The sequence below is a fragment of the Stegostoma tigrinum genome, chromosome 30 (assembly GCF_030684315.1).
Source record: "Stegostoma tigrinum isolate sSteTig4 chromosome 30, sSteTig4.hap1, whole genome shotgun sequence".
NCBI lineage: Eukaryota > Metazoa > Chordata > Chondrichthyes > Orectolobiformes > Stegostomatidae > Stegostoma > Stegostoma tigrinum.
In genome coordinates this window covers 32172770-32188597 of record NC_081383.1, presented here as the reverse complement: position 1 = coordinate 32188597, position 15828 = coordinate 32172770, and the positions used below count along the sequence as shown (strand labels likewise).

The window sequence follows — 15828 nt, the reverse complement described above, 5'->3', positions numbered from 1 at the left end:
AATGCACCGACGCTGTTGCCGAGGCAACAAAGCGAGCCCCAACTTGCGGAGAGACCAAGGTCAGTTTTCTTGCCTGCTGTTGAAACTGTTAGGAATTCCTGAGTCTCAAAGCAATAGAAAAAAAAATCTCCAAATAATGAAAATGGAAATAAATTGTTAGAGAAACAAATCTTGAGAAAAACGAAACGAATATCCTGGAAACTTGAACCTTTAATGATCAATGAATTGAAAAGACAGATCAGTAGATAACAAAGTGTGGAGCTGGATGAACACAGCAGGCCAAGCAGCATCTCAGGAGCACAAACGCTGACGTTTCGGGCCTAGACCCTTCATCCAGCTTCACACTTTGTTATCTTGGATTCTCCAGCATCTGCAGTTCCCATTATCTCTGATCAGAGGTCTGTAGATTCGGACGGGGTTTGACAACTAGACGTCCGTTCTCATGCAAGGTTATACCTAAACTGTCAGCATGTTTTTTCTTCAATTAAATGGTTGTCCCAATGTCATCAAACATTATGCTGAAAGCATGCCTCCATTAAAGAGTGCACAACGAATTTATTTAGAAAATAAATTATTCCTTTAAAGAAATTAAGTAGATTGTCAAAATGTACATTGTTATTGCCATCCATGATCAATCCGGTCTTTCATTGCTGTGGTGACCGCTGTTTGTGTTGGGCCTTCAGCAAAATGGTGGTGTCATTATGGGTGGTGACTAATTTTCTAACCCAGAATGATATTGCACAAATGGAGACCTTTTTGCACGTTGCTCCTGTTCCTGCTCTTTGAACAAGATAGTTAGTTAGTTCCATTCTCTATATCCCATTATCTATTAAAACTTCAAGGTCCTTTATGTCAGCCTGGCACCATTCTTGAAATTTTCTTTTTTTCCTGTACTGTCTGTCAGGCCCTCAGGTCTTGTGGTGCAACGGGTAAATGTGTCCCAGCTGCTGACCTGGAAGATCCAGCTTCACCTCTTAGCACATGACTGGATGGCCATGGAAGGTATGTTGAGTCTTAATCTGCAAATTCAGAACTTTAGGAAGTCTACCACCACTGCAGACTACAACTTGGACTCTTGAGTGAATTGCAATGCACCATCTCTAACATCTTTACATCATCCTTAAAATGTGTCCAGAGGTGAACTCATACTGCAGCTGTGGTATAATCTAACCTTCTTGCTTTTGGTTCTATCCATCTAATAATAAAGCCAAGGATTCCATATGATTTTTAACTCACCTCCTCAACTTATTCTGCCACCTTCAAAGATTTCTATATGTACACCGCTAGATCTCTGTGTTCCTGAAACCCTTTTAAAATTTCACCATTTATTTAATATTGACTCCCTTTATTCTTTATATATACAATAAACCACCTTACAATTATCTGTGTTAAACTGCATGAACTACGTATCAGCGCATTTCACCAGTATGTGTCCTCCTGAAGTCTGTTACTATCTAGCTTATTATTCACTGCATTTCTGAGTATTACATTTAAAATGTAAAATTATGACCACTATGCCCATGTCTAGGTCTTTCATAGAAGTCAAAAAAAGCAGTGGTTCCAGTACCTACCCCTATGGGACACTTAACCTTTGGCAAATTACTTGTATGCACTGTCTTTGATCCTTGAATCTAATTGGCTGTAATGCTGATGACACATCTGCTGTGTAATACTTAGGCAAATTCTTTTGGAAGATCCATATACACATCAACATATATTAACCATTTCCAATACCTTGGCCAGATTTTCTGCTCGGTCATACTGGTTTTCTCAGTGAAATTTGCTGGAAGTTGGTGAAGCCTGTGCTTGTAATTGTTTAAAAAGCAAGACATTGGGAAGAGACAAAAAAAACTGCAGTTGCTGGAATCCAAGGCAGACAAACAAGAGGCTGGAAGATCACAGCAAGCCAGGCAGCATCTGGAGGAAAGGAGCAGTCACCATTTTGGGTATTACCCTTCTTCGGGATAGGGGAAGCTGCAGATCAAGAGAGGCGGACGAGTGGAAGCAGAACGGTGGTGATGGGTGGACACTGATAGTCAGTACAACCTGGTCAGTTGATGGGAGGAATGGATCTGGCTGGTAGCTGGAAAGGAGGAACAGAAGGTGGAATTGAAGGAAGGAGGTGGGGCTGGAAAGGGACCCGGAGGATGGGTCAGAAACTTATTTGAAATTGTATAACTTAGCTTTGAGACCTCCAGCCTGTAGGGCATGCAGGCAGAAAATAAGATCTTGTTCTTCAAATTTGTGTTCCGAGTCACTGCGACACTAGAGGAGGCCGAGGATGGACATGTTGGAGAATTGGGGCAGGAAGTTGAAATGGGTGGTGACCAGGAGGTTAGGTTGGCTGTTACGTGCCGGCAAAAATGCTCGGTGAAACAGTCACCTAGTCTACGTTTGGTCTCACTAACGTAAAGAAGACCACATCAGAAGCACTGGATGCAATTGACTATGTTGGAAGAGATGCAGGTGAAGCTCAGTCTCACTTGGAAAGGCTATGTAGAGCCCTGAATGGAGGTGAGGGAGGTGTGTGTGGGCAGGTGTTGCATCTTTTATGGTTACAGGGGAAGGTACCGGGCAGGTTAAAGTGTTTGTTGGGGAGTGTGATGCGAACAAAGGAGTGGTGAAGGGAATGGGTCTTATGGAAGACAGAGAGGGGTGGGGAGAGATGATCCAGGTAGTGGGGTTTGATTGGAGTTGGCGGAAGTTTGAGATAATATGTTGGATGCAGAGGTTGGTGGGGTAGAAAGTGAGGACAAGAGAGACCCTTTCTTTATTATATAAACCAAAAAAACAATGAGGAATGGTCACCGGATATGAAACATTACCTCTGTTTTCTCCTTCACAAATACTGCCAGACCTGCTGGGCTTTTCCAGCAACTTTGTTTTTGCTCGGTTCTTTTATTATGTTTGGAAGGAGGGTGGTTAAGAGCTGTGGAGCAGGGAATGGGGGAGGTGTGGTAAAGGACTGTCTGGATGACAGGGGCAGGAGTAAAACTGTTGTTTGAAAAAGGCGGACATCCAGGATGCTTCAAATGGAACATCTTCTCATCAGAGCAGATGCGACAGAGACAGAGGAATTGGGAAAATAGGATGGAGTTTTTGCGGGTTACAAGATGGGAAGTGGTGTAATCTAGGTAGCTACAGGAGTCTCCAAGATAACAAAGTGTGGAGCTGGATGAACACAGCAGGCCAAGCAGCATCTCAGGAGCACAAAAGCTGATGTTTCGGGCCTAGACCCTTCATCATCTGATGAAGGGTTTAGGCCTGAAACGTCAGCTTTTGTGCTCCTGAGATGCTGGTTGGCCTGCTGTGTTCATACAGCTCCACACTTTGTTATCTTGGATTCTCCAGCATCTGCAGTTCCCATTATCTCAGCTACAGGAGTCTGTGGGTTTATAGTAAATGTCAGTCTGTAATGGAAATGGAGAGGTCAAGAAAGGGAGGGAGGTATCTGAGATAGACCAAGTGAATTTGAGGGCGGGATGGAAATTGTTAGCAAAGTCAATGGACTGCTCCAGTTCAGCCTGGGTGCAGGATGCAGCACTGATGTAATCATTGATGTAACAGTGGAATAGTTGGGGCAGAACCTGAAGAGGGACTGTTCAATATAACTGACAAACAGGCAGGCGTAGCTGGGGCCCATGTAAGTGTCCATGGCAACCCTCTGGATTTGGAAGAGTCTTTCCTACCCACAAAACTAGCCATTACACAGGTTATCATAAGAAATTTCTGCTAATTATGCTTGTTTGCAGGTTTCAAGGAGTCTTTTAAAATTAAGCTGGTTATATCGAACATAAGGGCACTAATAAGAATGTTTTAAAAGCTTTTGAATATGACTTCTTGTAATTTGCTCAGAAACAAACTAGCAACTGTTCTGTATAGTTTTTAATGGTAATTTTCACTTATTTAAAGTCTGGTTACTGGCAGATCTGACTAAAATACTTCCTTGTGTGGATAAAGCTATTTTCAGCTGTATCAATTAAACTTCTTCAAGTTACCACTCTTTTCAGTCTCAAAAATGAAATGAGAAAAAGCACCCAGATCACCCAAAACAAAAATTACAAGCCATTCTGTTACCAGCATTTCTGATTTCATTTCAATAATAAAATGTCACAGGCTGTAATAAATCAAAGCCTGTGCACTCCTGCCACCCCATGTCTTAAATAATCAGTGTCAACTTGACCCAGTTGGTAGCACAGTGTTTTGGAACTCCAAAAGGCTGGATTGCCACAAAAAGTACCTCAAATAGAAATCAGTCAGGTCCCAATGTTCAAAGCGTTATCCTTTACTGTCCATAATATGTGTTGTTATGTGCATGTTTGGACATTGATACGAATGTTTAATTTTACCCATGATGCCAAATCATGTCAAAAATAATATTTTCATGTTACAGGAAACAACTGACTGTATAAGTAAATAGCAACTGACAATTAAAAGTGCATAATATTTTTCTCAACAAGATGTTAAAATAAACAACTTCTAGAATGCTGCATAACCAAAGGAAAGTGTTGAGAAGTTCTCAATTACAATAATTTTTTTTTCAATAAATATTTTAGTACATAACAGAATGATGAAGATTAGCACTGTGAAATTTCAGGAAACTGAATTGAGGACTCCCGGATCACATGTAACATGGTGGAATAAAAGATCCACTTATGGGAGTTCTGATTTTTGTGACAGCTTTGCCAATCTTCAAAAGCAATCGAGCAGCATCAATGTGCACTAACATTAAAAAATGTTACCAAGAAATTAAAACTGGGTTAAAGATTCTGTGTTTGCAGATAAAGTTTAATTAAGTGTGAAAATCTTTGCAGTACTTCACCAAGAGAGAAGCACAGCCTACAGAACTCTCCAATTGGCAGATGATAAACCTGGTATCAAACCAGAAGTATCAAACACCACACCTTAAACATTCATTCTCTCCATCCACCAATGCATATTAGCAGTGGTGTGTATCATCAGTTTATAATTTACAAGTTGCACTGTTGCAATTCACCAAGGCTTCTTCAACAGCAGCTTCCAAATCTGCAGTCTCTGCCAACTAGAAAGTTATGGGTAGCAGCTGTTATGACATAGGAATAGCTAGCCCAACCAAATCAGTTTGATGATCAATGGATTCGTGACACAGTCAGTTTAAAACATTCAATCACCCTCAATATTGCTCAATTGTTTCTCAACAGACTTTGCGAATAAAGGATCTTAGACACAAAGTTTATTACTTAAACAAAAAATTACAATTTATGATTAAAAATGTAACTTTGGCAGAACACAGATAAACTACAAGGCAATCTAGTTAATATCTATGATCTAAGCCAATCCTCTTTGAATATATACCATCACTCACACAACAAATAGAAAGATACACTTGAGGGATAAATTAGAAAAGAATCATAATTTTACAGTTCAGTAACCATTTCAATGATGAGTATCAGACCATCATGAAATATTTTGATGATGAGTTGTATTACACACACAAAGAACTGTATATTTTGCTTAAATCCCAGAGTCACTGGTCAGTGCCAACAGTTTCCCCAGACCTCTAGAGATTTTTACCTATGTCTTACAACTACAGAACTACATAATCCCTACAGTGTGAAAACAGGCCACTCGGCTCAACAAGTCCACACTGACTCTCCAAGGAGCATCCCACCCAGACTCACTGTCCCCCCCCCAAACCACACTATCTTTGTAACCCTGAATTTCCCATGAGTAATCCACCTAACCTACATATCCCTGACACGATGGGCAATTTAGCATGGCCAATCCACCTAACCTGTTCATCTTTGGACTGTGGGAGGAAACCACACACCCAGAGAAAACCCTGCAGACACAGGGAGAAAATTGCAAACTCCACACAGACAGTTGTCCAAGGTTGGAATTGAACCCGGGTCCCTGGTGCTGTGAGCAGTCCTAACCACTGAACTACCGCGCCACCCCTAGGATTCTTCTCTCAGAACTTCCAACAAGTGATAACTTGAGAATAACTTGCAAGAGCAAAACCAAAAAAACCCTCAGTCCAGCAGCTTTCAAAGCCAAACTGACTCCTGCCTGAAACCCAGTCAGCACCAGTTCACTCTTTGTCTTCTCTTTCTTTTTCAACATTCTCAGTGGTTGGCAAGCCAGCACCTGTCCACTTTGGAATGACCAGTTCAACATCCAACCAGCTATCAGTTCCTGAGCATAACATTTCAGTGCTGAATTTTCTACAGTGTTCTTTGAACGGTAATTAACCTGCATTATCTTTCCAAAGCCATCTCCCAACAGAAAATATCAGTCTTTTCTTCTCTCCTTTTTTTTATAAAAAACAGGTTGGCTCAACGTTCAATTCTCAACTGTAACTCACAGTACCAGACCAAAAATAAGAAAAATAAAAGGAATATAGTGATGGTCTCAACACAACTGCATAGGAATACCACCATCTGCAAGTTCCCAATCAAGTCACACAGTATCCTGCTTTAGAACCTTATTGCCATTCCTTCACTGCTACTCAATCAAAATCCTGAAACTCCCTTTCTAACAACATTGTGTGTAGCTACACCAAATGAACTGCAGCAGTTGAAGAAGATTACTCACCACTGCCTTCTCAAGGACATTCAAGGATGAACAAAAAATGCTGAACTTGCCAGTGAGTACCACATTCCATGAAAGAATAAATCTTAGATGAACCAGATTTAATGGTGTGGATGATGGGGCATTGGCCATTCTGGTAAAATTTCAACATGCTGAGCTTTCGATTGAGTAGGATGCAAAGAGTACAAACAGTTTGATGTAACTTCAGACCAATCCTAGAGGGGACTGGATTTGGTGACAAAAAGAGAGTTTATGGCAGAGTTTAAAGACCTGTCTCTAACTGGAAAAAATTGAGGCATACAGGACTGGTTATAAGAATTGTAATTTGATGGCCCAGGGCAGAACATAATTTTAAAGAGTTAAGAGAATGCTGGGTATTATCAGCATACTTGTAGAAGGTGAAAATGGTGCTGGGGCAGCCTGCAAATGATGATGTGAAAAATAAAGCTACATTTTAGATAATGACCTGGAAGCAACAAAAGTAGCCAATCAGAAAATGATTAAATAAACAAGAGTAGAATTAACAAGTACAGTCTCACTAAGGTGGACAACAGAAAATTGTTGGCGAAATATGGCATTGTTAACAATGCCAAATGGTGCGTTGAGATTGAGAAAAAAAAGTGCCAAAATGCACCAGAATCACAAGGAATACAACTTGCCATTTTGATTAGGATAACCTCGTCACTCTTCAGTACAATGCCAGGCGTGAAAATCTGATATGAGAATTTCAAACATGGAATTGTGGGAAAGATGGCTACAGATTTGTGAGGTGACACATCCAAGGACTTTGGAGAAAAGAAGAAGTTTTATGATGTGAATGTATTTTGGAAGGGGAAGATGGTGGAAATAGTTAGACAGGATATAGGAACTAAAGTTTGATAGCATGGCAGCACAGAAGTTGAAAGAGGTGAGAGTATGTGCGGTATCATCAGTTTTATCTTGTAGTAGACAAAGATGGTGTAAAAGGACGCCTATAAATAAGGATGGAAAGAATATAGGTAATTTTATATTGGTGATATTGTAACTGAGCTAGTAATTCTCTAACAACGTCCTGCCTGCCCCAGGATCACATTCCTCCTTGTAAGGTGGTATTGGCAAACCATCAGCCTCACCACATCATCATGCCTGCTTTTGACCCAACTCCTGCACAACTTCAGTCCTTCTAAACGTTGGAACTCAGGGACGAGCCTACAACGTGTATGCTTCTGCCAAGTTGCTTTGCACACAAGGGTGTAAATTATTCTCATGCCCCTCTATATGATACATCTTATGGCTCCTAGCTTGCTTTCTTAGCATGCATTTACTTGGTGTCACTGCCAATCTCTGTTTACCTTATACTGCTTTCTTAGTGTACACTCACTGACTACATCGCTGATTTATGGCTACCACCCGCTGTGTGCATCGCATTGCTTTCTTAGCTCATAGGATCGTTAGTGCTGAGTTGCACTCTGCCAGCCTCTGTGGTTTGCATTGCCTTTTAGCACGGAGGAAGAGGCAGGCAGTTTGTGATGGTGGGCAGCACTGAATATTTATTTGATCAGTCAGGTAGGTGGACATATTGTTTTGTAGCACCTTAATCAGACTGCAGCATGTGCTAGTAGTTTACATACAGACACAATGGACATGCTTCAAGGAAATGCCACTGTGAAAGTCAAACAGGAGCAGTCCCTAAGGAGCGAAGGGGAACTACGGTCAGTCACTAGTATCATCACAGTCGATCAAGGGGCTCAGTGGGTTAGCCACTGTCAGTCATGCATTTTGTCCTATGAAAGTCTTGACCTTGCAGTTCAAGAACTGGGCCGTCGTCAGTCCCACAGGTCTAGTACAAGCAGTCCAGAGAAATACAGGTTGGTCAGTTGAGTAGCTGTTGAAACAGCAGTCGGGGAGAGGTGAAACAGTCCGGGAGAGGTGGATCAAAGTTAACTCCAATGAGACAAAGAGAGAGGTTGAATATGGTGAAGGTGGATGGAAAAGCAGTTCGTGATGATGCATGACCATTGGAGGTGGTGAGCTATCCTCAGTGAGTGAACTGGATGTTGAGGCACCAGGCAGAGTTAGGAGTTCGGGAAGATGTGGTTGGTTAAAACGTTGAAAGGTCATGATGAATGCAATATCAAGAGTTGTATTCCACGAGCCTTGATGAGATGTATGTGTAGCAGTAGAGTTAGAATGAGTGCCGGCCCTGTGAGTGTGAAGTAGCGTAAAAAAGCTGTGATGCCTATGCTCCTGGAGTGCAGAGGATCCTTGACCTTTTTCTTACAATGTTGGGAATTCCTTTTCACCTAGAACATAGCTGTGACCTGTGTGCAATTCATGCCCAATCTGGCTGTGTCAGGTAGCAATGGGTTAGGATGAAAAAAAGATTGCCTCCTCTCATCATCTGGACCACGAACACCTCAGGCCCCTGTTTGTGGAATGGAGAATGGTCCTTTCTGTGGGCCATGTATTCAGTAATAGCTAGTCAATTACCACAGTAAGTGGCCCAGTTCCTGGCCTGCAGTGTCTGAATGATTTGCAACTGAACTTGAGGTATGATACTGGAGATGTAGAAAATGGAAGGTCATGGTAATGGCAAATGCTTCCAGCTCTCCATCTCCACAATCTCTTGAGGAAGGCAACTAAAAGCCTAGTTACATAAGTAACAAGGTGAAGAGCAGAAGATTTCATGGAAAAAGTTACTATAAGCCATGGTGATTACGCATTATGAATCTCACTTGACAAAACACTTCAACTGTATAGATAGAGAATGTGAGAAAATAAATAGGGACATCTTCACAAAAGTATCCTACAACTATCTGGGAAGCTAGGAAAGTGATTGCAGAGCCCCTTTCTGAGATATTTGTGTCTTCGATAACCACAGGCGAGGTGCCAGAAGACTGGAGGTTGGCTAATGTAATGCCACTATTTAAGAAAGGCTGTAAGGAAAAGCCATGGAACTATAGACTCGTGAGCCTGACATCAGTTGGAGGGAATCCTGAGGGACAGGATTTGTATGTATTTGGAAAAGCAAGGACTGATTAGGGATAGTCAGCATGGTTTTGTGTGTTGGAAATCGTGTCTCACTAACTTGATTGAGTTTTCTGAAGAAGTAACTAAGAGGATTGATGAGGGCAGAACATGACCGATATGGACTTAGTAAGGCATTCAACAAGGTTCCTCATGGTAGGCTGGTTACCAAGGTTAGATCGCATGCATTACAGGGGGAACTAGCCATTTGAACACTGAGCTGGCTCAAAGGTAGAAGGCAGAGGGTTGCTTTTCAGATTAGAGACCTGTGACCAAAAGTGTGCCATAAGGATTGGTGTTGGGTCCACTGCTTTTTGTCATTTATATAAATGATTTGCACGTGAACATAGGAGGTATGGTTATTAAGTTTGCAGATGGCATGAAAATTGGAGGTGTAGTGGACAGCGAAGAAAGTTACCTCAGAGTAAAGTGGGATCTTGATCAGTTGGGCCAATGGGCCAATAAGTGGCAGATGGAGTTTAATTTAGATAAATGTGAGGTGCTGCATTTAGAAAGGCAAATCAGGGCGGAACTTATACATTAAATGGTAAGGTCCTGGGGAATGTTGCTGAACATAAAGACCTTGGAATGCAAATTCTTAGTTCCTTGGAATTGGAATCCCAGGTGGGTGAGGTAGTGAAAAAGGTGTTTAGTGTGCTTGCCTTTATTGATCAGTGCATTGAGTATAGGAATTGGGGGGGTCATGTTGCACTGTACAGTACATTGGTTAGGTCACTTTTGAAATATTGCATGCAATTCTGTACTCCCTGCTACAGGAAGGATGTTGTTACACTTGAAAGGTTTCACAAAAGATTGACAAGGATGTTGCCAGGGTTGGAGGGTTTGAGCTTACAGAGAGAGGCTGAATAGGCTGGGGCCATTTTCTGTGGAGCATTGGAGGCTAACGGGTGACCTAGTAAAGGTTTATAAAATCATGAGGAGCATGGATAGGGTGAATAGCCATGGCCTTTTCCCTGGGGTGAGGGGAGTCCAATACTAGAAGGCATAGGTTTAAGGTGAGAGGAAAGACTTAAAAGGGATCCAAGGGGAAATTTTTTAATGCAAAGGATGGTGCATGTATACAATGAGCTGCCAGAGGAAGTGATGGAGAATGGTACAATTACAACATTTAAAAGGCATCTGGATGGGTATATGAATAGGAAGGGTTTAGGGGGAGTATGGACCAAATGCTGGCAAATGGGATTAGATTAGTTTAGGATATCTGGTTGGCATCGATATGTTGGATGGAAGGGTCTGTTTCCATGCTGGACAGCTCTATGACTCTGTGACACTACAAGTAAGAAAATTCTATCCATAATGTTTCATGACAATGACTTTTTGATGAAAATATTTGATATGTTAACTTGATTTAACATAAAAAAATGAACTGGAGGGGAATTTTTTCAAGTACTTCAAATAAAACGTTGATTGTCACTGAAAAACAATTGGTTTGAGCTCATCAGAAGAAAATTATCATTTCTCTTGTATATCTGATGACATAACTAGGTGCAAATAAAGATAATGGTATCAGGGAGTGAGATCTCATGAACGCCATCCTAACATTTCCTGAAAGCACAAAAATATACAGCAAAATTGTGTCAATGTATCAGTAAATGTCCTGACAAAATATGTTCAAATCACTTAATCAAGAATTTGAAACCCAGGACATATTTCAGAAAATGGTAGTCTACTGTGCATTTCAATATTTCGGTAAAAATATTGTCTTGATGAGAACATCACAGTTATAGTTCTGAAGTTTCTTCTGCTGACATGGCCTTGAGCATGTCACATTTTGATTGACTCGATCACTTGTGCACAGGACAGAAAAATATCAACCAACATTCCAACCATACCTATCAACCCCTTCTAGAAAGTGCATTTGTGTGAATGTTACTTTTGTTGCTATACTTTTTTAAAAGTGCCCTAAAAGTTAATGTCCAAAGTCACATCAGAGAATTGTTACTCTAGTTAGATAGTGAAGGGTAGACAGTGTTGATGGAATTGTAATCCAGACATTTTGCCACTTCACGAGAGAGAGATTTAAACAAAAGAGCAAATTGTACAAGAAATTACTTGTTAGCTGATATTCTCTTTTGTCGAAGGAACAGAGATTTGCAGACAAAACTAAATATCATCTGAATATCTGGAATGAAACATTGATAGAGATTGAACCACATGAATAGAATAAAAGCAAAATACTACAGATGTTGAGATCTGAAATATAAATGGAATGTTTTTGGCATTTAGAAGGTCTGGCAGCATCTATATTCTGAAGAAGTGTTATATTGGACTCAAAATATTAACAGGAGTAGGATGTTTATTTGATCGTTATTTGGTTTAACTTACCATGTTTATTTAAAATTTGGACAAATAATTAATTTGTAGCATAACACCAGAGAAGATACATGCAGAAGTAAACCATTTGACCGGTCAAGTCTTTTCCTATATTCTATGGGATCTAGGCTAGTCTGATCATCTTTAACTCCACTTTCCCACATTTCCCCCCCATAAAACTTGATTCCTGATTGATCAAAGATCCGACTATCACAGCCTTGAATATCTTTAATGATACAACCTCAGCAGATTTCTATGATAAAGAAGTCCACAGATTCACTGCATTCTGAAAATGACCATTCCTCTGAGATTATTTCCTCTGGCTCTAGACTTTCCCTGGCTAGCCATTAGTAATTCATTCATGAGAGTGCTCAAATCCCTCTAAGCTGCACCTTTCTGCAGTCTTTTCTACTTAAAAAATATTCAACTCCTCTATATTTCCTGCCAACCTCACATTTTCCCACAAATTTTGCTAAATTTTGGTCCGTTCACTTAACCTGTCTATATCTTTCCATACTCTTTGTGTCATTCTCACCACTCCTTCCCAATTATTTTTGTGCCATCGACAAAGTTGGCTATAGCATAGTTTCTTCCCTGAGCCAAGTCATTCTTATGCATTAAAAATCGTAGTGACCCCAGCACTGATCCCATGACACCCTACGAATTTCAGATTGTCATTTCTGAAAATGCCTTCCTTATTCCACGATTCTGTCTTCTGTTAGTTGTCCAGTCTTCTATTTATGCTAATACACTACCACCAACACCTTGGGCTCTTACAGGATTAAGTAACTTTATGTATGGTACTTTATTGAATGACTTTTGGAAATACAAATATATTACATCCAGCTTATTACCTCTTCAAAGAATTTGAATAAAGTTGCCCATTGTGAAGCTATGTTGGCTGCTTATGTTATGGATATCTAAATGCTCAGCTATTACATCCTGTATAATACTCTTTAACATTTTCCTGACGATAGATGTAAGCTAACTGGCTGCAGTTTGTCACCTTTTCTTTTGTCTCCATTTTTGAATACGGATTTTACATTGGCAGTTTTCCAAACCTAAGGATTCTTATAAGTTTGCTATCATTGCATCCACTATCTCTGTAGCTATTTCGTAGAGTAATAGAGATGTACAGCATGGAAACAGACCCTTTAGTTCAACTCGTCCATGCCGACCAGATATCCTAAATTAATCTAGTCCCATTTCCCGGCATTTGGTGCCTCTAAACTCTTCCAATTCATATACCCATCCAGGTGCCTTTTAAATGTTGTAATTGTATCAACCTCCACCAATTGCTCTGGTATCTCATTCAATATACATACCACCCTCCGCGTGGAAAAGTTGCCCCTGAGGTCCCTTTTAAATCTCTCCTCTCTCACCATAAACCTATACCATCTAGATTTGGATTCCCCTAACCCAGGGAAAAGACATTGTCAACTTTGGTATCCTAGGATGCAGCCCATCAGGTCTGGGCAACTTACCTGTCATTAGCCCGATTAGTTTTCCTAGTACTTTTTCTCTAATGACAGTTATTATATTTATTTCCTCCACCTTAGACGCTTCTTCATCTTGTTATGACCAAGGCTGGAGGAGTGAATCATTGCTTTTGTCCTACTCCAAAGTTCACAAAACAAAAATACTTCTTCCAGTTGCAAAGATGATGAATTCAACAACCTTGTCTATAAAAGGTAAAGTTGCCAAAATCCCTTAGGGCTGCTTTCCCAATAGAGATAGACAACTAGTGGTGAATTTAACCTGCGGATCAGCACACCTCAGGCGATGGGGTGATGTTGAGAAATCGGTACAGGAATTGAACCCACACTGTTGTTGTCACTCTGTCCCATATCCCAGATGTCCAGCCAACTGAGCTCAAAAGCCAACTCAAATGATGCATTCTGATGGTTGCTTTGTTTGAATCCTGATGACTATAAAAAAGTGGGTGGATAAGAAGAAGGGTGCTGATTTGTTAATTGTAATATAAGTGGTTTTTGATGTTGAACTAGTCAGCTCATGCAAGAAGGCACATTCATCGATAAGAAAACAATCACTGTGACCCTGGTTGCTGAAGCTGTATTGATGAGCATGCTGGCAATGTACTTTGGTCCTTGTTTTCAAGCTACTTTGGAAATGGCTTCAAAGAGGAAAAGAAATAGAGGGAAAAATTGAAAATTTCAGGATGAATGGACTAACTTATTTACATTCATTCCAAATTCAACCAGACTCCCTATCTGTCTCATTTGCAGTAAGAAATTCATCAACTACAAGAAATAAAATCTTGAGAGGCATTTCATTAAAAAGCACAGTGGTTTAGCTGGATGTTATTCAATTGGCACAGCTAAATGAAAGTGGTACAGGAGCTAAAGAACAAGACAGGAAAATACAGTTACACATTTGCAAAGTGGGTGAAATCAATAGATACTAAAGCACTACCACTGTTCTATGGCATTGTTATTAATAATTTTATTCAATTAAAAACATGCCTTTATTTGCATCACCATGAAAATAATAGAAATGACCACAGATTTCACCATCCAGCTAAGTGTCCACAGATATTTTCAAGTATAAATTTCATAAAAAGCACGTTGAGAATCTAATTGACTAAAGTACATTTACAGTCCTGCTTGAAAATGAGAGTGAAAGTATATTGTGCAGATGTCAAACAACTTTGCGAAGAAATCAAGCAATAAAAACCACATGATGAGTTTTTTTTCATTAAAGAAGATATTAATATTTTAAATTAAAAAGCTTGTTTCAGACTCTTAAACATTCCACGTGTGGGAAAACATCCTTTAATTATTAATTTGTAGTTAAAATACATTAAAATGCCATTTTTCATTGATATTGCCACATTTATGAATGCTCATAAAACTTTTTTACTTAGAAATTCATTAATGTGTCTGTTTTGTTAAGCATCATTATTGACAAATTGAGCAAGACATTACATTTTTGACTTTTTTTTGAAGTAGTTGTTGTTCTTGTCATTAAAGGTTGCAGATGTCTGCCCTAGATTGACACTTCTGTTGAAGTTCTGCAGTGTGAAGCTTCTATTCCTAAAATGACATGGGAAATTAAACTTAATTTGTCTATTCAAGTGGATTTCAAAGATGATATTGCACGAATAGAAGAAGAATCGTGATGTGGCAATCGTGTATTGCAATTCAGTCTAACTCTGCAACCAGGTAGCTATTTCATATCCAATACTCTCAGCATTTTGTTATGAATGCAGGGTGATTACACCCTGTTCAGCTCATTCAATGGACTAAGATTTCCCATCTTGAAATACAATGTCTTCCAAACAGACTGTTGAAAATTCTAAATGCTATTTTAGTTGTTTTTTACAGTACTAACAAATGGTTTATTTTTCAAATGAAGCACTGTTGTCTTTTGATAGCTGTCACAACCTTTCAGAAATTAGGACAAGGGCCCCCCCAAAACATATTACTGTTCACAAAGGATTTCCCACTCAGAAATGTTTGAAGACTATTAATTTGGGCTCACACCTAAAGAATGGTCACCAAGGGAAATTACAGAGCCATCATTCTTGTCCAGTTAAAAATCACACAGCATTATTCTTTACAAATCCAAAGTTCATGCATGACAGGGATCTGAGTGTTTGTAAATACAGAACAACTCTGCTGTTCAGTTCAAAAACTGCACTTTTTCTGATCAAAATTAGCAGTAATTCCCCCACCCCACACACACACACACTAGATGGAGAGCTGGTCCCCCAACTTCCTCCCTTTTGCAAAACAGCAGACAGTTGCCAAAGTTCACTTAGCGCAGCAGCACCAGAGAGCAGGAAAGTTATGACAATGGGGAGTTGTCTTGTCAGTTATTGCTCAGTTAGTATCACTGTCGCCTGTGAACTGAGGTTCTAGGTTTCACTTCTGGACTCATATACTTGAAAACGAAAAG

The 15828-nt window shown here is 39.9% G+C and overlaps 1 long non-coding RNA gene across 2 annotated transcripts; it reads left to right on the top strand.

Moving 5' to 3' along the window:
* Window positions 1–4: 4 nt before the first annotated feature.
* LOC125465997 (uncharacterized) lies at window positions 5–15160 on the top strand. 2 transcript variants are annotated; one of them, XR_009442818.1, is made up of 5 exons: window positions 5–59; window positions 905–1002; window positions 6309–6625; window positions 13470–13601; window positions 14901–15160. It is a non-coding gene; the product is annotated as an uncharacterized LOC125465997 (long non-coding RNA). The 2 variants fall into 2 exon arrangements; XR_007250347.2 differs by lacking the exon at window positions 13470–13601.
* Window positions 15161–15828: the final 668 nt, after the last annotated feature.